This window comes from Pteropus medius, unplaced genomic scaffold, assembly GCF_902729225.1.
Source record: "Pteropus medius unplaced genomic scaffold, Ma_sr-lr_union100, whole genome shotgun sequence".
Lineage (NCBI taxonomy): Eukaryota > Metazoa > Chordata > Mammalia > Chiroptera > Pteropodidae > Pteropus > Pteropus medius.
The window spans coordinates 42,669,924-42,689,867 of NW_024340849.1; the positions used below are offsets into that span (position 1 = coordinate 42,669,924).

Consider the following 19,944-nt stretch of genomic DNA (forward strand, 5'->3'; position numbering starts at 1 on the left):
AGTCAAGCAAAATGCAAGTGAGCTCTTGCATGAGCTCCTGTATACAGCAAGCATATTTACAGAAGCAGAACTCAAATTTCCTCTTCAACAGTAAAATAGTTACAAGAGTTCATATAATTGCTCTCATGACATAGCACTTAAGAATTTTTTGTGAACTGCATATAGCTCAGTCGCTACATTAGACAAACAATACTCATAAAGTGTCAGAAATAATTGTCTCCTGTGTCGTAGTCAGTGAATCATTTAATTAAGTAAATGCATCACCAATCCCAGTAAGGGTCACTGCTATTTATTGTAAAATCATATAACCATGATTTAGAAAAAAACTTCAAGGTCATAAACTAAGATTATTCATTTGGAATAAAAATTATTTTTTAAACACCTCCTCTATATCTCATCACTTTGAATAATCTACGTTAAATCTATGAACCAATATTTTATAAAAATTATGCAGACTATGTTAAGGACAACATATAGATATTAAAAGTTTTAAGAATTTATTTGATCAAAAATCAATTTGAATCAGGCAGCGCCAAATCGGAATTGATTAGGAGTGCTGCACAAACAGAAGCTGGGGAAAGACTTATAGAGAAGATTTGGAAGCAAAGCAAAGCAAAGAAATTATCTGATTGGCTTTTGCTTTGCTTTGTCTTATTTGGAAAGCCTACTTGGCTGTGATCAGCTGTCTTTAGATTTGATATCCTAACCTTGAGGCGTTTCAGGCTTAGGTTTTGGTTTGCTTACACAGAGTTTAAGGCATTAAAGCCACCTGGTCTAATGGCCTCCTTGTTTGTAAAAGAGAGAAGTTTGCCACTCCAAGTTATGACTCTTTGGGGATACTCATTACTTTAGGCTGGATATTCTTAAGAAACAGTGGACAAGGGAGAAGCTTTGAAAATCAAGCAGAAGTTACTCTTTGTAAAGGACGTTTACATTTGTAAGGGACATCTCCATTTGTAAGGGCGTTTTCCTCACTGTGCCAGGAAGAGGAGGATATCTAAATCTCTAGAAATTGTTGTCAATGGAGGAAGCTTGGACTTAAATCTGCATAACAGTCTTATCCTCCTTAATTGTGATTTTCCTGGTTACCTCCCATAACTGACTCCTCACCCCCAACATCTTCTTTTAACTTCAGCTGAAGGCTTCTGCTATTTTGACAAGTTACTCAGTGTTCTTGGGTCTCTCCCATGTATGCAGGAGGTATAAATGTTATTAAACTTTAATTAGTTTTTTTCTTGCTGATCTAGTTCTTGTCAATTTGATTATTAGATCAGTCAGAAGAACCTAGAACAGTAGAGGAAAAATTTTCCTCCCTGAGAAGGTTCTTACCACACAGTTCATTTATTTACATTTTTGCTTACCAATGTCTGTCATTACCTAGTCTTTTAAAATTCCAAATTTAGACTCATAATTTACTTTTTAATACTTTATAAACATTAGTTATTTTGAACCACATGAAATAAACAATTAATACAGTTGGATCCTCCTTGCCTAAAGATTATTCTTTTGGTGAAATTCATTGAAAAAGGAATCATAAATTCCATGTATTTGGTTTTATAAGGAAATGATTTACCTATAAAGAGCAAACATCCCACCTTGGGTTATGATTTTGTGTGGTTAAATGTTGAATGGGAAGATGAAATTGGAATTATGAAATTTTTAAGGCTAGACAAGGTCTTAGGTGTTATGAATACATCATGATTTTGCTCTTAAGTGGCTCTATATCTACAGCAGCCAGTGAGTGAGCAGATTGCAGGAAGCCGTGCAGCCATTTGGATACACGTGCAACCTAGAAGTGCAGAGAGGTAGCACACCATGGGACAATCTTTGATCTTTGGGGTTAGGGAGCTCCTTGATAAATACCCTCCTCTTCTATTTTTCCAGTGGACAATTCTAAGGTGAATTATACACGGCTCCTCAGAAACTTTCAAGCAGGATTAAACTCCAGTTTCCCAGAGAAATGAACAGTTCGAAAATACAATTGTCACCCAATTTCACTCTTTGCAGTATCTCCCACTATTAGAATTACTCCTAAAAACAGTCTGCATACAAGCACTTTTTTCAGGCTCTGCTGGAAGATACCCACATTCTATAGGACCTTATCTGGCGTCTGCAAGTCCTAATCCTCTCAGTTTCTATAGAGAAAATCATCTTACTTCACGATGATATCCTGCTCTGCCATGGTTAGGAGCAGACTCATCTTCTCTGCATAGGTAGTGAAAACTTCTTTATAGGGAGGTTTGTAAATATTGTAAATATTCCTGGATATCTGCTGTTCGTTAATGGCTTCTTTCCCATTCTTTTTGCCCTGGCTAGTTGCAATCTTTTCACTCTTGTATTTTTATTTTAGCTGGGACCACTGAAATATACAATTACCAAAATAAAAAACCTCACAGATGGGCTCAATAGCAGGATGGAGATGACAGTGAAGATTCAGTGAACTTGAAGATAGAACAAAAGAAGCCACCAGTCTGAACGGAAAATAGACTCAAAAAAGAGGGGAAAGAGCCTCAGGTGTCAGTGGGACTATAACAAAACATCAAACATGAGCCTTTGTTTTTTGCATCTTTTGAAATGTTTATATGATATTTCTCTCTTTGTGTTGCTGTTGTTAATATAGTGAATTATATTGATTTGTCTTTTGAATACTAGACCAATCTTACATCTTTTTGGTGATGATATATTATCCTTTTTGTTTATTACTGGATTCTATTTGCTAATATTTTGTGAAAGATTTTGGTATCTGTGTTCATGGAGATATTGTAAAAATATTTAAGTAACAATTATCTGGATTTGTTATAATAGCAGAGACCAAGGAATACTTAGTTTAAAAAAATGCATTAAAAAAATGCATCGGTCTACTTTGCATCTTATCTGAATGGAAGTGAGGAGTTGAGGAGAGCTCCAGTTCACTTTTGGCTTTGTCATTTGTTTAAAGGAAATCACTAGTATAATTTGAAAATAAGTTATAAAACAAAATAATACAAGAAAGATCACTGTATCCATTATAAAAATGATTACATAATTATTAGATAAAATAGATCAGACTTCTTACTAAAAGACAAAGCTTCTCAGACTGAACAGACAACAGCGTTCAACTCTAACTCTATGAGGTTTCTAGAAACACCCAAAAAAATAAGTCACAGGAAAGAGTTAGGCAAAATGACTAAGACAGTGTCTTTTTTTTCCTAGTTTTCTGACACTAGGTGTATTGATGTTGAATTTTTTTGAGTGCCTTCCAGCATATACTCCTTTTAAAAAGACTTATTGTACTCATTAATATTGTTAAAAGATAAATTGAGACATATTAAAAATTTTGAGCTTATTTGAGCAAAAATTGATTCAAATTGGGCAGTGCCAAACAAGAAATAGTTAGAAGTTCTCCACCAACAGGAACTGGGGCAAGACTTACACGGAGAAAGTGCAGAAGTGAAAAAAGAAATTTATTGATTGGCTAGAGCTTAAAACCTGGTTGGCTTCTTGTGATGGGTTGTCTTTAAGTTTCAATTTTGTGACCTCGAGGCATTTATAGGCTTAGGTTTTGGTTTGCTTATGTAGGTTGCCACATCATTAGAACCAGCTCAGTCTAATGGCCTCCTTGTTTAACTTAACAGTATAACATTATACTAATATATTTTCTAATTTTGAATGAGCCTATAGTTTATGATATAAACACTAAATGAAAAAACAGCCAAATATTTATCAGGCAATCCTAAACAAAAAATAAATACATAAAGCAAGGATAATAATACTAATATTATACAAAGTACAAATCAAGGCAAAAAAAACTGAGAGATACAAATGGCCATTTTATTTTATTTTTTGCTTATATTTTTATTTTTAAAAAATAGAAACAATATATGGACAGGATTGGGAAGCAGAGATAATACAGTAAGTTATAAAATTAAAATAATTTTGCTTTTGTTCCAGCCATGAACTCAGTTCTACTCCTGAAAGCAAACTACTATCAAATTCATTTATAAAGGTTACACTTTATGTTCCTATAAATTATGAATATTGTGTCAAAATATAAAAATCAACAAAGAAATTAATAGATATAATTTTGATAGATATAGGATGATATTTTAATATACATTTCTCAGTCTTTCACAAATCACAAAGGCAACAAATAAACTAGATTATGGTGGCTATAATAATAAAATTACCATAGTTACCTTAATAACTGCAAATCAAACGTTATACTTTTCACATGGTGAATATCCTTTTTTCCAGTGTTGATAGAATTTATTAGGTAACAAAGAAAATATTGACAAAATTTAAGAGCAGAAATTATATAGAGCACATTTTTATGAACACAATGCTCTAACACAAAAAGTTAGTAACAAAATTTTAAATTCTAAATAACCAAAATCCTTGAAATTTTAACTAGCAATATATATAATTTTAACTGGAAAAAAAATGTATTCATGGAGATGCATTATATATAGTAAAAGCTATCCAGATTCTAAAATAGATTTCCTTAAGTGCTTTGTTCTCATAGACAGATCTATACACACGCACACAAATTATGAATTGAACCTTAGTTTTATACTATTGTGACCATGAAATTAATAAAAGAAAAAGAAAAGTAATGAAATAGGAAGCACTTTGCTTATGCACATATACAGATAATTTATCATCTATAAATAAATAGGAGTGACAGGAGAATCAATGAACAGAAAAACCCACTAAAATGTGGTTAAATTAAGTCCTATTGTCCCAACGCAAGAATATTATGACATTGTATTCAGAAATAAAGAAGTAGCAGGGTTTTTTGTTTAACTCTGAGTAGATACCTCTTGTCTACTATTGATAACATCAATTGTAGCTTCATCTTTTACTTCAAATGGTGCATGGGTATTTGACTGACTGACAGTCGATCACATGAGGATTTGATTTCCATGACAAAACCTGTAGCTCGATGTCACCTTTCATTAATTGTATGTCTCTGAATCTTAAACTTTCACCACAAAAACATCCTGCCCTGAGGACTTCATCTTAATATAATTGTTGTTTTAGTCTCCTTTCATTTCTCAGACTTCATCTGTCAGAGTTAATTCCAGAGTCTCCTGGCTTGTAACTTTCACAAATGAAACACCTCAAGAAACGGCGTCCTTACCATGAATCATAAACTAATGAGGCGGAATGGTGGGACCATTCGGGTTTTTCTTCTTCCTTGTTTTTGTGTACTTACTTTTTTCCAGTTTTTCTCATGACAGTTTATTCTGTTTTATAGGTAGGGTTTATTTTAGTTTTTGTGTTCCAAGAACTGGTTAGAGATATTTGACAAGTCTTCTAATTCATTAATTTCACTCATTGCTATTTTTTCTTTCTACTTTCTTTAGAATATTGTCACTTTTAAAATTTTTGTTTAATCTGATTATTGAATAATTCTTCTTTTTCCTTGATAAGTAATAAAGACATTAGAGGTCATGAATTTCTTTCTTGCTATTATCTCAACTTTCCCTATGGGAAAGTTTTGATTTGTATTATTACTCTATTATTATTATTACTATTTATTATTAAATTTTATTTTTTCCTACTAATCACCAGAAAATTTCCAAGTTGTTGAGATTTGTTTTGCCCCGTTACTTTTATTGCTGACTTTCTCTTTTATCACATTTAATTATATTGCTGTCAGGAAAAGTAGATTATACTCTTTTCTTTGGGGATCTTTTTGAGGTATTTTTTGTAGTGAAATATTTATGAAAAATAATAGTAATTATTTATTAGTGCTTACAAAGGTGTGTTTAGGATACAGGTTTCAAATATATCTAGATTTATAATGTTATAGATTTTCTTTATTTGATGTTTTTCATATTGCAATATTGAGTATGACAATATAATAAAGATGCATAAATGCAAAGTCAATCATCTCACTCCCCCCAAACTCTTGTTAAGAGCAAGAAAAGAAAGGATCCTTCCATTTTTCATACATAATCTTTAACACATACATATTTAATTTTTTAAATTGTTATTTTATCCTTTTTTTCTTAGTTTTTCTTAATACTACTGTATTAAGAAATAATACCTAACCCTACCTGACCATTTCCTGCTTGAATGAGTTAGTTCCTGACTGTACCCTCCTTCCCAGGACTCTCCGGCTGATGTGGCAGTCTGAAAACCTACTTACATGATTAAGCTGGTTTCCTTACAGTTTAGCACCTTATGTTTTGTCCTTCTTATGTTTTCCTTATTTATATGGAATATCTGTAGCTGTGTAGGAATGCAGAAGTACGAAATTGTATAAAACTGCTCGCCATGTTACAAGCAGGGCTAAGCCTTTGGATGAGAATCCGCAGTCGGTCCCGGCATCAACAAATGCTGCTTCCTGCTTATAGCCTTTGTGTCCTGTCTCTCTGATCGAGAATCCCACAACACTACCTGAGAAAAGTGTATTCATTTTTCAGTCTTTATATTGTTGTTGCTTCTTATTCTATATCTTGAAGTTTGCACTTCATATATTTTCATGTTCTGTTTGACGTATAAAGTTTCATGACATTTATATATTAATTGTTTATAAATACCTTTATTACTAAGTAAACCTCTTTATCCTATTTATTTCTTTTTGCCTTGTATTAAACATATTATTACTTTCTTCTTATTAAATTGGCTGGATACACTTTTCTTCACTCTTATTTTTATTCTTAGATCTTTTATCCTCAGTGTACCTCTTGTACATGTGGTTGGGTTTTATCAACTAAATCCTGTTTCTCTACACATACTCATAGATAAAAAACTATGAGCATATAAATCTATATATAGTTTTTTAAATTGATTTTTCTAAGAAACCAACAGATATCAATATATAGTGATTTTTAGTTGAATTTACTTATGATTTAGGAAGATGTGAAGGATTATGTAACAATGCTGTGGACTGTCATCTCTCTATTCTTCCTGCCACTTCTCCTTATTCCCTTCATCCTAGATGGCTCCCCAGTTCCAAATTTGTCTCCTGTATTTTTGCAAATTAACTTTCTTCTGTCTTTAAAACCTTCATATCAACTACCAAATCTGGAGCTGGAAGTGTGGTGGGGGAGGGGACGTTAGAACTCATTTTCTATTCTTACAATCTGTTCAACAGAACAAAGGCTTTAGTCACAGGTGCATTCAGGTGTTTAAATGATGTCATCAAGATTGTATTTCCCACTCTTCCTCTCAGGTTATGTTTGTCTTGCCCCTCCCCCCCGCCATGTGGCCTAATTCTCTTCTGATACAAATATGCTCTTTATTTTGTGGCTGGAAATATGGCTATTGGTAGCCCCAATCCTATATATAAACTTATAATTTTTGGTATAAAAATGAAACACTCCCTCTTTTCCCCAATATATTAAATCTCTTGGAAGAAATATGATTGGATTTTTTTGGGTCAATGTCTAATTGCATTGTGGAAATGTAGCTGGGGTGTCATTATGATCGGAGGGGTGGATAGTGTACCCACCTCCATAGCCACTCCCATAGGAATCCTGCGGGATATGTGAAGACAAATTCCCCAGTGTAAAGAGAACTGTCGTATTGAGAAGACAAAAGCAACAGATGTCTACCACTCTTCGCCCTCTTTGGTATGGAAATGTTCCCTTTCTTTCCCTCGGCTCATCCTGCCTTTATTTAAGGGCTATTTCCAGGGTCTTTCAGAACCTTTTCACTAAAATATTGTTGAAAAAACAAAATTCAATCCAGTAAATTTGGAGATCTAATTGGCTTTATTAAGCATTTCATGAATCAGGCAACATCCTATCTAGCAATTAGAAGGGCACTCCAAGGGGTTGTATGAAACGAAAAGATTTTATAGGAAAAAAGATGGGGCAAAGGAGCTATTAACAAAAGAAAAGAAAGGATCATTTTTATACTAGGATATTTTTATTTTTTGAGGGAGGAGAGGTGGAGTAAGGGTAGGGGAGAAGGAAACAGCGAGTTTTTTTGGTTTTGGTTTTAGGTTTTTTTTGGCAAGTATTTTTATCATGCAGATTGCTTCTTCTTTCTAAGGGGTGTGGAGGTGGCGGGCAAGTGGGGGGTGGGGTGGAGGGCAGGGGGGTGGGGGTAGAGTGGAGAGAGCCCAGCTGACAGATTACCTCATTGATGTTGACCAGAAAATTCCAGTCTGGTAGACTAAGACTGTATTTCTAGAAAGGGTTGAAACTGCATCTAGGTCAGGTCTTAAATCTTGGTTTGGTATCATGGGCTTAGAGCACAAGTGACACCATTTTGGGCCTGTGGTTTTCTCTTAAACAGTATAAATATTTGTATCCTATTAAAGATTTGAGGAACTAGCATCAACTTGCATTTTCATCTCTTTTGTGATTGTTTTTCCTCCCAGTAAATTTCAAGGAGAGGAGTTACGGTGGAAAGTTATTTTGATGAAAGTTCTTTTATTTGTTTTTGTTTCGTGTGCATGTAAAATATGGTGGAGACTGAAGAGCAAACGAGAATTAATAAGAATAGGGAAAAAGACTGAAGGAAAAACAACGTCATAAATCTCAGCCTTACAAAGAGAAATTATAGTTGCCGCAATGGTTCCACATACAAAGAGCTAGTGAGTTACTCAGGCAAGTCATGGCAAGGCAATCCCATCAGTAAAAATGCTCAATCAACTAGGTATCTGAGTGGTACTAGAGTCAAAATAAACCTTGCTTTGAAACTGTTTACTGAAAGCAATATACATTTATTGAGCGCTTAAGATTTATCAGGCACTGGGCTGAGTTCTGAGTATAAATATAAGTGATTAAAACAGACTATGTCTTAAGGTCTTAAAATCTAGCTGTTGTGTTATATAAAACCCCTACTTTCTCCATATACTTTATTATTTATTATAACTGATGATTTTAGAAGATTCTACTGTATCTGTTTCTTTTTTTAAAGATACTTTTATGTGTAATGATAGCTACCATTTGGTGAGGTCCTATTATTTTATATGTACTTTATATATACTATCTCTACTCCTCCCTAAAATTTTGTGAGGTAAATGTGATTATCTTCAATTTACAGTTGAGAACAATGAGGTTTAAAGAGGTTAAGTAAATTCCTCAAGATCAAGTGGCAGAACCAGGTTTGGCACTCAAATCTCCAATCTCACTCTCCCACTGTTTTCTTCCTCAAGGTTTCTCTCTGCATCGTCTCATCTTTGCCTCCCTCAGTTAATTGCCTCCTGTTCTCATAGTTTCTCAGTTTGATCCCACTGGCTCACACCAGTCACTGGGCTGTCCTTGGGTTGGTGTCTACTTCTGGTCTAATCAGTTGTGGGTTCAAATATGATCGTCTAAGTTGGTCTCTACAGCAGTGGCCACCAGAGGCAGAAGGCCCCTTAGAAAAGGATGCTGGCATTAGTGAAGATGACTAGCCTTAAAAGCAGTGAAGAGTTGCAGAACATGTCACCTAAAATGTGTCACTTTGGCAGAAGGGTTCTTTTGAGCAGAAGATAACTTAGAAGAAGCAAATACAAGAAAAGCTCTCTGCCCTCCCCTTATTTATGAAAACGCAGGGCATAAATTACAAAGTTGTCCCCACCTTGCCCTCTCTACCAGGAAGGGCAGAAGTTAATAACCAAAGACAACTCTAGACTTTTATCAGCCTAGAGATGGGACCAGAAGAATCTGCATAACAAACTTTACTAACTTATCTTCCTTAGTTTCCCCATATATTTGCCTTCCCATAATTTGCTACCCCTAGAAGTTCAAAGTCGTTTTCCTTTGTCTTGTTACTTTTCAACAAAATTACCATTATTTAAAGATGCTATGTAAGCCCAAGTTCTCACCACTCTCTTTGAGTTACTATTTGTCACTGAATACTACCATGTAAGTACAATGCACTTGTTAATAAACCTCTGTTTTTCTTTTATTAATCTGTCTTGTCAGTCTAATTTGTAGGGCCCCAGCCAATGAACCTAACATAGATAGAGAAAAAAGATTTTTTTCTTTTTCCACAGCAGAGAACCCACTATAGCATGCTTTTTGTTAATTTATTAATGAATATGATTTTACTGAATTTGTGTCATAGTTGACAGACTTGCCCAAAGTCATTCCATACAGAAGAAAGGGGCTAGCCAATATCAGAATTACACACAATATTTAAAAGTGACAATCCAAATGTCAAAAAAAAAAAAAAAGGAATGGTTAAGCAATCATAGTACATAAATTATCATATTATGTAACCATCAAGAGTTATGTTTTCAAAAAAATTGAAGGACATGGGGAAATGCCCAAAATATACTAAGAAAAAAAAAAGCAGGATAAAATTTCTAATACATCACATATTAAATGAACATAATATGCATTTAGAAATGATTAAAAGAAACTATGAAGTTAAAACTAAAGAAAGGAAGAAAAGAAGGGGTGTGTTTTCCTGGAAAGTGCCAATCAAAGGAGTTCTAGAAACAGGAAAGAAAATCAAGAAAATATATGCTTCTCTGCATCAGTGCTGGGAAGAGGGTTATAGACCAGAAGGCAGAGGATCCCAGCACAGACAAACACTTCACAGGTTCTTGCATTCTGGTAAAAATATTAAGTCACAGAGTTAGCTTCCTTTTTTGACATTCTACATAGCCAATTTATGATTCTGAAGTTTACCAGGTACTTTGGCACAGGGAAGGTAATGCTCTCGCAAGTACGTCTGTCTTTTTGAGAACATGCCGTCTTGCAAGAATATTAGGCTGGCTGTCTGGGTGACAAAGCAGCCCCTGTTTGAATAAAGAGAGACAGTTACCTCATTCACCTTGAAGTTCACCAGGGAAGCTCTGAAACTTCAGAGTAGAAAAAGCAAAACCCTAAACCGTGGTCACCTTGCCTCGCAAAAAGAAACCAAACAGGTTCAACCTGAAACTGCCTACCGACCTTTCCCATTTCCTCACCCGAGAGAATTCTGAGATCATTCAACTAAGGGACCAGCTTTTTGTATTTGTAAATGACATTTGGCCCAAAGTAAATGCTCATGTCCTGGGATCTCATACATAGGTTGTCTCCAAGACACAACGCCTCTTCTGTTTGTCTCTGACAGGCACACCCATGTACATTTTGAGGTTACAGAGGTAGATTTTTGTGGATTAGGAAGGAATAAATTCCATAAACACAAACTGGGAAACCATTGGTTAGATGGAACCAGGGAAGAAAGTGTGGGAAAGAAAACAGGCCACAAACTGGATGTGAGTCAACAGAGTAACGAAAGGACACACACACACACACACACAATACCACACACACACACACACACACAGAATTTTAGAATGGTCAATGAAAAGCTTTGTAAGACAATTCTACTCTTTCTCTGTTTACCTTTACTGAAAATATGAGTGGAATACTGTTGCAAATAGAACTACAATGATAGCATGTGATCTGGAAAAAAAATATGAAGAGAGAGTGGATAAAAATAGAGATGTTTTATAAAAGTGCAACAGTGATTAGTAAATGTATAAGGGCTTATATTGAAAGAAACAACAAAGTAGAGTAAAAAGAGAACAATTATGGTGGCCAGTTCACACCATTTGCTAGCAGAAATATAAAGTACGATCAAACTCAAAGGTTTCACTTAAGTATTCTGAACTTAAGTAGAAAAGTCTCCTCAAAACTGGGATACACTATTAGGCTATCCAGATGAACTAGTGGTTAATATTTGTTGTATAATGCCTTTTCCCATGTAATATTTTAAGGGCTTTACATGTATTAGCTTACTTAATCCTCACAGAAACACTATGAAATGGGACCTGTAATGTCTTTATTTTACAAATGAGTAACTGGAGACACAGAAAAGTTAAGATCTCCATCAAGGTCTTGCTGTGTCAATGGAAGTTTTTGAACCCAGGAAACCTGACTTCTATCCAGGAGCCTGGAGCTCCAATTTTCATACAGTGTATTTATCTGTAGAGCTCACTCCTTTGAGTTCATTATAATACCTTGACTTGCCCAGGAACCTGGCATAATAGTTTTGAATATTACAAATGACTCTGCATTCAAAAGTGTCTGTTTCTTCCTTCTAGCTTCCAACTAGATTCTAGAAAGATCCTGGAAACCATAGAAAATACTTTCCACAATACGTCTGCTCATCACAAGAATCTTAGAATGAACTAAGATTTAGTCATTACAATAATGTGCATGTGCGTACAATTTTATAAAAGTACTCTCTTTTTTAAAAAAAAATTTTTTTTAAATGCCTACAGTACTCAGTATTCCTAGATAGTCTCCCATCCAAGTACTAACCAGGCCCGACCGTGCTTAGCTTCTGAGATCACATGAGATCGGGCACGTTCAGGGTGGCATGGCCTTAGACAGTACTCAGTTTCTTACAAATGTCCTCACTTCTTGCGGAATCTTAAAAGCATATCAAAGCTAGTATTATTCTCCCCATTCTAAAGGTGAGATAACTAAAGTCCTGAGTTCATTGACTTGTCCAAGTTTACATAGCTAATATGTGATGGAACCAGAACTAGAATCATATTCAGAAATGGAAACTCTGGAGGCTAGGGAAAGTCTTTGCAATCTTTGGGAAATTTTTGAGATCTCTCATGTCGCTAATATGGTAATACATAACCTGTAATAGATCCATACTAGATAGTGTGGAAGGATTTTGGTAGCAGGAAGAATTTTAAAGGGCTGGTATAAAACTGAAATAGTAACTGCATTCTGCACAGAAACTTCATAGAAACCTTGACTTTTTCTAGGAGGGATCTTCCCTGAGTCCTTTCTGTCCATTGTGCTCAGGGAAGGCTAGCAGATGAGTAATCTGAATGCACATGTTTCAGACTGGAATGGGATGGTAAGTGAGGTTTAATAATGTAATGCTGTTATTAATGTGCCTTTCAATAATGTAAGAGGGGGAGGATCTTCATCTGAAGCAGAGCTTTTGTTTGTTTGTTCATTCATTTGTTTTTTGTTAGGGGATTTCTGCCTCCTTTGCCTGAAGGTGGTAGAAGTGAGGAAGTGAGCCCCAACAACATGGTGGTAGGCTAGGGGTAGAGAACAGATGGTTCAAGGGGACCCCAACTGAAGGGGTGTGGCTAGTTGATGCAGTAACAGTGATAATAGGTGATCCAGTCTTACGTTTCTCTTTTCTGCAAAACAGTTCCCTTGTGTTAGATTCAAACCTTGGTAAAGTCTGTTAAATATGACAGCCTTGCCTTACATCTTTTGGGAAATATGAGAAAGGGCTCTGCACATGGTGTAAAAGGGGATGAGATTAGGGAGAGGGATAGTGATATGGAAAAATGGTTATATAACAGCAAGGGGCAAATGACAAAGAAGCCTAGAGGCATTATGGGAGAGAAGTGAGAAGTGACGATCAGGAAGGAAGTGTAGCAAACATAAATAATCCTTGCCCCACCAAAGATACTCAGAAATAGGTGGGAAGAAATGGGACTTGAAGTCAAAGAGGGCAGGAGCTTTAGGCTGTTTGTGTAGGTTTTCAATAGAAGTGTCCCCTTGTAGTCACAAGCACTCCTAAGCCGGCACATAAGCACATTGAAAAGCTGGACGACCTGGGAGGAGTTGCGTTACTTATGTAAAATGAATAAATTTCCGTGTTATTCATCAGGATGTGGTTGAAAAATAGCCCTTGAAGGGCAGGAAACCCAATTAAGATGGTGTTATAGGTTGAATTGTGTCACTCCAAAAAGATATGTTGAAGTCTTTACTCCCAGACCTCAGAATATGACCTTATTGGGAAATCAAGTCATTGAAAATATAACTAGTTAAGATGAGGTCATACTAGAGCAGGGAGGCCCCTAACCCATTATAACTGATATCCTTATAAGAAGATGGCCATGTGAATACAAATACACATAGGATGAATGCCATGTGACCACAGAAACACAGATTAGAGTGATACAACTGCAAGTCAAGGAACCCCAAGGATTGCCTGTGATACCAGAAGCTAAGTGAAAGGCATGGAACAAATTTTCTCCTAGAGACTTTGAGAGAGCACGGCCCTGCCAGCATCTTGTACTTCGACTTCTTGTCTCTAGAACTGTGAGACAATAAATTTCTGTTGTTTTAAGCCATCCAGATATGGTACTTTGTTACAGCAGCCTTAGGGAATGAATACAGATGGGAATAGATGCTCTCACCTATCCTGTGGGATGATGAAGTACAAAGGGCACAGACTTAGGGTTCAGCAGAATTGGAAATTAACCCCGATCCAGCCAATTCTTTCTTGTGTCTTTAGGCAAGGTAATTTGTTTCCTCAGCAATATAATAGAGATCTTCACAAGATTATCAAGAGTATTAAGTATTAAATGCATGAAAGTTGTGGGACACATAGTAGACTTTTACGAAAGGCTAATCTGCATCCATTACATATGAGTACATTAAAGTGGTCCCATTAGTGTTCAGTCACGTTGATGTTATTGTTTACATGCTCTTTCCATTGTACTTGTTGATGTGGGCTTTTTCTTGTATTTATTGCATATGTTTATGGAAACTAAGAGCTCTTTTCTTTCTTTTCAATAATTAAAAAATGAATTTTAGAACTGTAAACTTCTAGTGAACTGGACGTTCAGTCACACTTTTGGTAGTAATGATAAAAAAAGTTTTTCATAATGGGAAACAGATAACTTCATACACTCTCTATATAGTTTTGTTCAGTCATAGAAACTCTAGTTCCCTAATTGTAGTTTGAAGAACACTCAGGAAAGAAAGTACCCCAGTTGAATGTGGAGGGTGAAAATGCTGAGGCAAATACAAAGTTTATATATCTCTAATTGTATTTTGAATGTGCTAAAAAAATTTTTTTTTGAGAAATAGTAAAATGATGTTATTTCAGAGAGTACCAAAATGTGACTTTTCCAACCTAATGACTCAGTTTCAGAGTCTGAATTATTTATTAGTTTTATTGAAAGGGGATAAAACTTCAGATTCAAGATGGAGGAATGACGAATTTATGTGATCTTCCTGAGACCTCATTAAAATGATAGTAAAAAGATAGAAAGGCATACTCAAGGAGCAATCAAGAGACAAGGAAGGGGCCATCTGTAATCTAAATCTTTCAATAAATTTCTGGAAGACAGAGAAGAAAGTGGTAACTAGAGAAACAGTGCTGACAATTCCAGCCAGAAGGAATCATGGAGAAGCCATACCTGATAAGGATACCAGTCTGTCTGCAGATCTCGACATGCCAGAAGTCAGAAAATTCACTTCCCATACATCTTTTCTTAGGAAGTTACTTGGCAATACAAAGAAATAAACTAAGGAAAAGACACTGGCATCCAGGAAACAGTGGTTTTAAATGAGGTAAGCTTCCTGCAAACAACAAGAAAATCAATTCAATGTGGCATAAATAATAAGAAATATATTATTTGACATAACAAGGACCCTATAAATCAGGGAAGCTTTGGGATTGACTGGTTCATGCAGTGGTTCTGGATCTTCATCAAGCATATAGGTTCTTTCCATCTATCTGCCATCTTTACTTTGTAAGCTTTGTCCAAAGGCCGGCTCCCCTCATTGTAGCAAGATGCTCACTGCTCTTTCAGAGTTTACATTCAACATGACACAACCCCAAAGAAGATATTATGTCTCTCTTAGATAGATGAAAACCTTCCCAGAAGTTCTCAGCAGACATCTTCTCCTGTCTCATTGGCTAAAATTGTGTCATGTGCACCTTTAAACAGTTGCTGGAAAGGGAAATGGAACCAATGTAGCAGAGATTGCTAATTGCCCCCTCAATATTCATTCTCTTCTTCCTTCCTTTCTGCAGTAGAACTCCCCTGAATTTTAACTGGATACATAATCACTAAGCTAGAAGTCACCTTTCCCAGCCTCCCTTGCACCGAGGTGTAGCCATATGACTAAATTCTGGCCAATAGGATGTGTCTAGAAATGATGTGGGAAATATCTGGATTATTTCTTTAAAAGAAGTTGTGTGTTCTTTACTGCCTCATGTCCTCACTTCTGCTAGAATGAAGGTTTGGTGGTAGTGAGCCAGCTTCAAACATGAAGATATGGGTAATTCCTAAGGCGTTGTCAGAGCAACAGGTAGAAGGAAACTGGGACACAGGACATTCTCATGAAGCAGAGCCACCCTACTCTCTTATACTCTTACTAGTTTTGAATTTTATGCGACAGAGAAATTAACTTCTGCCCATTTATTTCGATCATTGTTAAAGCAGCCAGAGCAATATCTTAATTACTGCAATGGCTGTACACCAGTGGTTCCCAAAGTATGGTCCCCAAACTGGTAGAATCAGCATCACCTAGAAGCATGTTGGAAATACAAATTCTTGGGCCTCACCAAGACCTACTGAGTCAGAATATTTGTGAATATTGCCCAGCAATCTATGCTTTAACAAACCTTCCAGGTCATTCTGACGCATATGCAGGTTTGAGAGACACCGATTAAGCCATGCTGGATCCACTCTCTACAGCTAAAGATGGAGCTGACCTACCCTGGAAATTTATGGCTATGTGGAAGAGGGCTGACACCTGAAAATATCAGGGTCCAATTTAGTTAGGTTTTATCAGATGTGGTTGGGATGGATGCTAGGGAGGCAACCAAAAATATCTGCCATTGTTATAATATGATAAACACAGTTAACTGATTTTCAACTCCAGAATTAACTGAAAGCTTTACTTATAGTTTCTGAGCAGAATGTAAAGGTCATGGTCATTGACAATATGAAAGTACAGATGATAGACTAAGTGCAGGCATACCTTGGAGATACAGAGGGGTCAGTTCCAGACTACAGCAATAAAACAAATATCAAAATAAAGTGAGTCACAAATTTTTTGGTTTCCCAATGCATATAAAAATTACGTTTACACTATAGTAGTCTATTAAGTGTGCAATAATAGCATTATGTCTAAATAAATAATATACTTTAATTTTTTTAAAAACTTTATTGCTAAAAAATGCTAACCATCAGCTATCTGAGCCTTCAGTGAATCATAATCTTTTTTGCTGGTGGAGAGCCTTGTAAAAACTGACATATCCGTAAAGCACACTAAAATAAGGTATGCCTGTAGTGGAAACCAAGAGGTGAGGTAAAGGAAAATGGAGAGAAAAGAGATAATGTCAATAACTACCATAATAAAAAATGAAGGTGCTAATTTAAAATTATAAAAATAACCAAGAGAAGAACTCAAAATGAAAACATAACTCTTGTTAGAAAAGAGGCTGGGGGAGGTAGAGATGAGCTAAATCTACATCTTTCATAATAGAAAGTCCATAGATAATTTCAGAAAATCCTACATCAAGAAATAGCAATGTTAGGGTATTATTTAAAGACATGAGGCAATCACCATAACCAGATATAACTAAAACAGTTAAAAAGAATTTTCCCTCATGCAGCAGAGACTGCTTTTCATTATTAGCCCTTCTCTATAATTTTATTATTATTTTTAACTTAGAGAATGAATTTCTATGACAAAACATTTTAAAATTATATTTTTAGAGAGGATATATACAAAGTGGGACAGAATCCTTCATCAAAGAGTTTCTTTGTAAAACCGCTTTGTACCAGAATGTGTATAGAGTCCCAAATAAACCTGTCTTGTGAGGCAGCTTTAAAAACGGTTGGATTAGGACAGGATTTCTGACAAAAGCGCCTCTCCTGGCATCATCTTTTAGGCAGCTGTAAGAAGGCACTTGTGGCTGCAGGGAAGGGAACCAGCTCAGAGTGGTCTGTTGACAGTATTGCTGTTGTCACATTTGTAGAATTCCCACTCTTGACCGCTCCTGCATTCTCATTCAGACACGATGCACTCAGCTTTAATGGGTAAGGGATGTTTTCACCAGGAGAATTATCCTCATTAGCCTCTCAGTTCTGATGGGACAGCTGAATGTTTTGCAGCAAGTCATAATATGTCAATAATTGATTGGCCCTAGAGCACTTGTCCAGGCAGTAATGGTAGTATATATTAAGAGGGTAAATTAAACCGTGTATATGTTTTTAAATTTAGCTAGTGTATTTCCTCCCACCATACTCTCATTTTTGTGATTTACTCTGTACCAAAATTACTTGTCCTACAAATTGATGTCAGGCTCTCTGTTTTCAGCACCAAGTAATTAAGGCTGGAAAAGGGGGAGTTTGAAGTGGTTTGGGAGTAGTGTGCATAGGACAGTGTTTTTCAGATTGTTTTCGGTGGAGCCCTGGGGGGCTGCAGAGACACCTTCATGGAGGCACTCTGGGAGTGGGAGGGAGTGGCCAGCACTCTGGATCCCATCTCCCTCTCTCTTGAATCAGTTGTGATCCTTCCTGTCTTATATTTCAGAGGGTGGGGAGAAGGTTTTAGAACTAACTCCCTGAAAACCACCAGTGCTGTGGAATGAACACTAGGCTAGCACTCAGAAGGCTTGAGTTTGCTCATTATTTTCCTCAACTACTTGATAGCTCTACAATCATGAATAATCGCATTATCTTTTTGATTTCATTTCCTCACCTGTAAAATGGAGATAATGGTATATTAATCTTCTACATCACAAAATTAACTTTCCAAATCAGATTTTTTAAAAATGAATTCTAGATTATTATAAAAACACAAAAGATTATTACCTAGAATAGAGAAGAGCACAATCTCAGAAGAGTTCACTTAATTTGGTTAAATATGGATGGAAGACAACACATATTTTTATAGATTGGTTAGAAAAACTATGAATAATTATTATGTAGGAGTAGCTTTTTTCTCCCTTCTATACACTCTTTTCCCTCAATTTTTATTGAATTGCACATATAAAAGAAACCTGTAGTAAGCATTTTTTTTTTTCTGCAATTGATTTCTCTAAAGATGGTGATAAGGAGCCTGAAATCCAAAAGCTCTGTGTGCCCCAAGCTCCTAAAGGCCTACTGGACTTAAAATGCAGCCTTTTAGTTTCTACATCACAGAAGAAACAGGATGCAGCAAGGTTGTAAAATTGTACAACTCTGATGTGCAAAAGATTTTGGAGTTTGTTTTCTCTGTGATTGCTCATATATAAGCATCCCTCCCTCTGCCACACATACCCTTCTTTACTTCTCAGGTTATCAGAGAGAATGTTTCAGTTAGTTTCTTTACAGTATTTCTATTTCTTCCCATTTACGCAAGTTTGTTTCAGGGTAAACATTTGGTCCATTCGAAGTTCAACTTTCCATTAGAGATGATTAAAATCTTTATCGAGTTGAGTAGATGTCTTTAGATAAAATATTTTATCTCTTATTTTATCTAGTTGTCCTTCTCTTCCTTGATCTGGAAGAATGGGCAGGACTTCTATATCCTCTTGATGCCTGTGAGGTATAAGGTGCTTGGATGGTGCAGTGTCCAGGTCTCCTCTGGCCTCAGAGGCAATGTCCCATGTCTGCTTGGTGAAGTTAGCTGCTGGAGTAACTTACTGCTTGGTTAGTGCCCCGTGGGCTCTCTCCTATAGACACCCTCTCTGACCTTGTGTCACGCATCCCACCTAGGCCCTTGCCCAGTGGGTCCACCCAAGCATCTGCTGTCAACTCCTCTCACCCTTGTCCCCTTGGGACACCACACACCACTGGTACTCAAGTCAACCACTTCTGCGTCTTCCCCAATCATGATACCTTGCCTGCAGGAGATTCTGGGTCTGGTGATACTTCTTGGGAACCAAGAGCAGCTTGGAAATTGTACTCCATTCTCCTCTGCCCCAACCACAGTATGTGAGCTTGCCTCAGCCCGTCCTCACCCCTCCCCTCCAAATCTGTTCGTTTAACCATCCACACCCTTACCCCCCGGCTCATCTCTTCTCAACACAATGATTCTAGGAAAAAGTGTAGGCTTTCCCCCTCCTCTTCTGGTTCAAAAGAACACTCCCCTGCGTCATGTCCTTCTTCTTCCAGAGGTGACGTCTGCCCTTGTCTCAGGGTGGAAAGGGCTCCGGAAACAGAAACCAGCTTATCATAAGGAAACATAGCCAAGAATTGTTCATTTTATCTATTACAAGGGGGAAAGAAGTCTCTGGGACAACAATAGTTAGTCTCAGTTGGGAAAGGCCAGAGCCCAGTGGCAGAGACCAACCTTCACAGAGGGA

The 19,944-nt window shown here is 36.4% G+C and overlaps 1 pseudogene; it reads right to left on the minus strand.

The window, feature by feature from the left end:
* Nucleotides 1-12,136: 12,136 nt before the first annotated feature.
* LOC120590868 (uncharacterized) lies at nucleotides 12,137-12,255 on the minus strand (annotated as a pseudogene).
* Between the last annotated feature and the right edge of the window lie 7,689 nt (nucleotides 12,256-19,944).